Consider the following 5682-nt stretch of genomic DNA (forward strand, 5'->3'; position numbering starts at 1 on the left):
ACCGCTCTTATTTCTCGTTTACTGTGCATAATTTACGATATAAGAACTACTATTTCGACGCCGATTACAAAAGTTTTCCACTAGCTGAATTAAATAAGTCATAACCGATCGAATATTTTTCAAGAGACTTACTATATATACATATAATATTATGTATGACATACATTGTAATATGATTATAAGGTAATGTAGCAGATTGCAAAAATTAAAAAATGAGACTGTACTTTACATCATTAAAAGTTTAGGAGTAACAAACGCAATCAGCTGATTATTTCTCTTTGTTGAATATATAAACACATAAGTTGATTTATATATTAATTTACATATAATTTTGTGGCAAACATATTTTGTGTTATATGTAATATTTTTTATTAGAATAATATTGAGTGTAATAACAAAGGAGAATAACGTATTTTTCCGTAATTAGACATTATTTTAAATATTTCATTAGTACTTGTAAAATCTAAAGCTTTACCTCGTATGTAAAACACGCCTTGATAGAGGAACGATGTCAGATGCAAAATAAGCAGATGTTTGTGGAATAATAAAAACTATTCGAAGTAACTGCGTTGCTGGCTATCATATAACTGCTGTAAAAATAAATAAAGAAAATAAATTAGAAAAATTTAAGAACATTTGTCAATTTTAAGCGGTATAGTTTATGCTAAAGAAGTTATTTACTTACAATGTGAATGAGTAATTCGCGAATGCGATTTAATAGGAAGAGCATTCGTAGCCTCGTTGCATGATACTCTTCAACACAAGGAGAATCTCCGGCTTGTTTCATGGCCGGACAGAACGTCATGGCTGAAGCAACGAATAAACCAATAAACGGGGCAACCATCTGCTTGCCAGCCGGCATCTTTCCCTTCCCTCTCGCTTCCCTGGCCGTTCCACGACTTTATTCTTCTCCCCTCGTGTTTCTTCCCCAGCGTTCTCTCCTCTCCCCTTCAGCACCATTTTATGCGATCCTGAAATGAAATCCATGTGAGGGCTCACAGCATTCGTGTGGAACTCGCACGGCTTTTGTGCCGCGATAATAAGCGAATCCACCTACAACGACGAGTCTTTATCGAAACAATTCGATACAGTTGAGTCGAAGAACGATTTAGACAATAAATGCTATTTCTTACTGAATGTCATAATTGCCATAAGTTTATAATTAATGCAAAAACTTATAAATTTATTTATATATTTACTTATTTTATTTTATTTATTATATATTTACTTATTTATTTATGTGTTATATTATAATATATATATTTAAAAAAAGATACAATCTCGATATATATTTTTTGAACACTTTATTTAGGCAGACAGAATTAAAATCGTAATTATATTTATTTACTGTATTTGGTAAAAATATTCATGTTACATATTAATTTAAAGTATAAAAAAATTATTGATTTTAATGTATAATTATAATTACAAAATAAAATTACGATGAAATACTATCGTATAATGTGAAAATAAAGTTGAATGAAATAACAATGTGCATAAAAGACAATATAGTATACAGTCTTTTATATAGGGATTCTCGAAAACAAGAACTTCAAAGAAGTTCAGAATACGCAGCAGGTCGGCTACGAAACCGAAGGTCAAATAGGTCGCCATTATCCGAAACCTATTACCTACAACGGACCGTGATACCTGTTCCAATACCGAGAAAAGAAAAACGTTGAGAATAGACGCGCTCCGCGTAGAGAAATTTTGAGTAACATTCATGGCAACTGAATGGAGTCAAAAGGAACGTCAATTTTTATGAAGCTATATATTTACATCTTTATTTTGCAATAAACTGTGGAGTCAAGAGGAACGTTAATTTTTTTGAAGCTATATATTTACTTTTTTATTTTGCAATAAACTGTTTAATATCTATAATACTAATTAATCAGAATAAATATATACACGGAAAAAAAATTAGCTGCCGTAGTTAAAAACTGCGTGTGGTAACTAGATTTCAGTCGTAATATATGGACAGCGAACATCTTAGCTGTGACACCTATTTATTAGGTGCAACAGCAAACATCTTAACTGTGATACCTATTTATTAAGTGCAACAACAAACCGTTTTGCTGCAGTTTAGAAATTTATTTTGCAAACCATGATTAGCTATGGTAGCGAAAATTTTTTTTTCCGTGTATATATATAAAATACAAGTTATAGATTTTTTACATTATATTTCTAGATAAAACTTTTTTTTCGTAGAATTTTACGGTACTCTATAATGATATCGTTATAATAATCTGGAGTTGACTGCATAGTCGCTTATAAAAGATTAATGAAACCTTGCAGCATCTCCCATGCACAAATTACGCAGCATGACGTCATTTCTTGCGGAAATGTGTTAATTTATGACACCGGTACTTTAATTCAACCGCATTAAGAATTACTAAATTAGACGGCATGTTAATAGTCTTATAGTGGAATTATCAAGTAAAATTATATAATATATTACAGAAATATAATTTTATTTCTTACTAAATCATCAATCATTAATGAGCCTTGTAAAATAATCTCCGAAAATGAGTCATCCCAAGCGCGCAAATGGTTTCTTCATTTATACATATTAAATTACATATATAAATATTATCTCTCATTATAATATATATGAATTTAATGAATTATTATATTGTAAAATTATTTGGATAACTGGAGAAGAAGAAGACAAGAGAGACTAGTACACGTGTCTGCCACGTGCTGTTTGGTAACATCCCTATTAAATATATAGCAATCACGGTGACCGTACTTCTCGCAAGACACAACATCGATCATTTAACGCTTTGTCGTGTCACGCTACCTCTTGTTTTCATTCACGTGTCGCTTCACGATTACATTCAATATGTATTAAGCTTATATATCTACAAAAAAATTCTTTATTTCTTACGACAGATTTTTCGCGGATTTTTTCAAAGTAGATACAAGTGGAAATATAGATAAAAAATTTCAGAAAGAGAGAGAGAGAGAGAGAGAGACAAAAGATTGCAACTAAATTAAAAAATTTCAACTGTTCTGTATCTCAATAAATATATCATGTTATTTGCTTTAGCAATCGTTTAAAAATAGTTGAAAAATACAAACTTGTATTTCAGATCAATCTTTTTGGTAAGATACTCAACAAGTTTAGAGATTGGAAGTTTAGATGTGGAATGTGGACGCCGTAAGTCCTTGATTGGATTCACAGCCGGTTTGTTCTCGTGTACACATGCTCACATCATATTTTATAGCTTTTGTGAAGAACTGGGGAAGATGGTTCACTAAATATATGCGTTCACCAGATGCTTCACGAAAAAGTGCAAATACAATGTATATTAATTTTGCCCAAAAATACATAAAAGAAATTTCATTTATATTTTTCGTTACTTTTTTTAGCCATGAGAATTTCTTTTTTCTTTTTAATATGTAAAAAAAATTTCAAGTTTTATTAAATTTATTGAATTAATACTGTTGAATTAACATTGTGTTTGCTAAAATAATATAAAAATTAGTCTACGTTTATATCTAAAAAATTGCAGAATATCAAATTGAATTGAAGAAATCAAATCACAATTGAATTAATAATTTGTCGACGTCCAACGTTATTTACAAGGATCGCATCGTGCACAGACTTTAAATAAACCTAATATCACGTACGGGGAGTAGTTTCTCTCTTTCTTAAAAAAAGATCACATTAATTATATCAAAATTCATTAATTTTATACAGCCAAAAGCTTTTTTTGTTCGCAAAAATGGAGCACAAAGTTTCTCACACGGATCCGTCGAAAGTCGTCGCGATCTGTGAAAGAGAGATTTCCGTTATACAATTGTACGATACGTACTACCTCGCGAATCGAGCGAAATGAACTGAAATGGAATCGTGTTGTACGGGTGAGGAACACAGTGCAAATCGATCGGCATCCCGCCAGATTGCGAGAGGCTATACGGGAATCGCGAAATCCGCCACCGTCGGCGCCACCGCGGCGGTGCCTTTTACGTGCCCAAATGTATCTCGTCGGTTACCGACATCATGTTTAATATTTATTTTCCTCGTCTGAATACATCAATACATCGGTCTGGACATGTTATATAAAATGAAAGGCCAAATTCCTCCCGTACTCTCATACGATCGAGATTAAGCTTTGAGGAGAAACGCAATAATTGTATTTTTCCTTGTTTTAAATGTATATTCCTATATTCCTAATTACGAAATACGTGAATTTATTTAGATTTCTAATCTAAATGGAACATTTTGTAGACAATATTATGTTACTTAATAGAAAAATATAATTAACACAATGCTACGCATTTTGAATCTGTCATATGACAAGGAATGAAACATATTTAATACAAATAAGAAAATTCTACTTTTTTCATCATTTTTATAGAAAGTACGTTTGGCTCAGTGTAAATTTGTTGCTATAAATAAAACCGAACTTTTGCGATTTATCATTTATTTGGAGCAACAATAAATTTATTTTATTTTGCGCACCGCAATAATTTTTATACATATTAACAATATATTCTCTTGAAATAAAAAAGATTTTCCCCTTCATACATTTTAAGAAATTGTGTTAGGCAAATAATATTGTCCGCTATCATTATATGAAGTATCGTGAATTGCGGCAGATCATTTTTCCGCTCCTCTGTAGCCATTTTCAGTTCTCGTCCGATAAAAATAGACAGTGTCAAGGACATACAGAATGCCAATATAATTCATGTATATAGAAATCTCTTTTGTCTCGTTTAGCACCAGTTAAACTGACAATTATATCTTTAGAGAAGAAAAATGTATTTTAATCTTTCCATAGATTTTTAGACCAAGCTATTAGCAACTCTTTAATTTGACGTGTAACTAAATATTACCTTCCTCACAAATAACAATGAATCAATTTCAACGGAAAGAAATGAGAATGTAAACTCACCAATAATTACGCGAATGTATCCTTAACACATCACTGCTTTTTGACCGTTGAATACACTGATTTAATCATACGAAAATCAACTATTTTTCGACGGGCGTGCAAGCGTCCATAGGAGGACGAATCTCCGAGTTGGGGATGAAATTGTGCGCACCGAATCGACGCTGGGCGTCGCCATCGTAGGGATGGAACACGATATGGTGGTGAATTCAGGGTTGGAATGGAGGGGAGGATGTCGAAAATCGAGCAAGGAGCTTCGTGTCCGACCGCTGCTACGGCGACCTGCAGACTGCAGACTGTTCTGTCGAGCGACTTCGGCCCTCCTCGGTTACGAACAGTCATTAACATAAATTGTCTTCAGTGACAGTTACCTCCCCACTACTTCTCTATCGCATATCGGACATTATAAACTAAACACATTCGTAACATCGCCGCACAGATTTTCAGATTTTCTATTTTTACTTCATATACATTTTTGTCGATATTTTGCAAAATATTAATTAGTGTTTTTTTACATACGCAATGTGCAGAATAATTTCAATGCAAGTTTGTAATTATTTCAAACAAGCTCTAATAAAATTCAACCTTTTTTTGTACATATGAAAAATATATTGCTTATATATCATTTTTAAATAAAACACATATACATATATATAAATTATATCGCAAATGATAAAAATAACTTTGTTAAAACATATTATTATAATTATTTTTTAGTATTTTATAAGAAGCTGTATTTAATTAGCCATTTTAATGTAGACAAATATGTATATAGAGAGTGTTT

The 5682-nt window shown here is 31.7% G+C and overlaps 1 long non-coding RNA gene across 3 annotated transcripts in view; it reads right to left on the reverse strand.

Moving 5' to 3' along the window:
* The window catches only part of LOC115235616, an 8295-nt gene extending 3135 nt beyond the window's left edge, over positions 1-5160 (reverse strand). For all 3 annotated transcript variants that reach the window (XR_003884066.1, XR_003884064.1, XR_003884065.1), the window contains exons 1-3: positions 4902-5160; positions 686-971; positions 476-590 (exon numbers count right to left, since the gene is read on the reverse strand). This is a non-coding gene — a long non-coding RNA (uncharacterized LOC115235616). The remainder of the gene's footprint in view (positions 1-475; positions 591-685; positions 972-4901) is intronic.
* Between the last annotated feature and the right edge of the window lie 522 nt (positions 5161-5682).

Source organism: Formica exsecta, unplaced genomic scaffold, assembly GCF_003651465.1.
Source record: "Formica exsecta isolate Colony F162 unplaced genomic scaffold, ASM365146v1 scaffold228, whole genome shotgun sequence".
In the NCBI taxonomy this organism is placed as follows: domain Eukaryota; kingdom Metazoa; phylum Arthropoda; class Insecta; order Hymenoptera; family Formicidae; genus Formica; species Formica exsecta.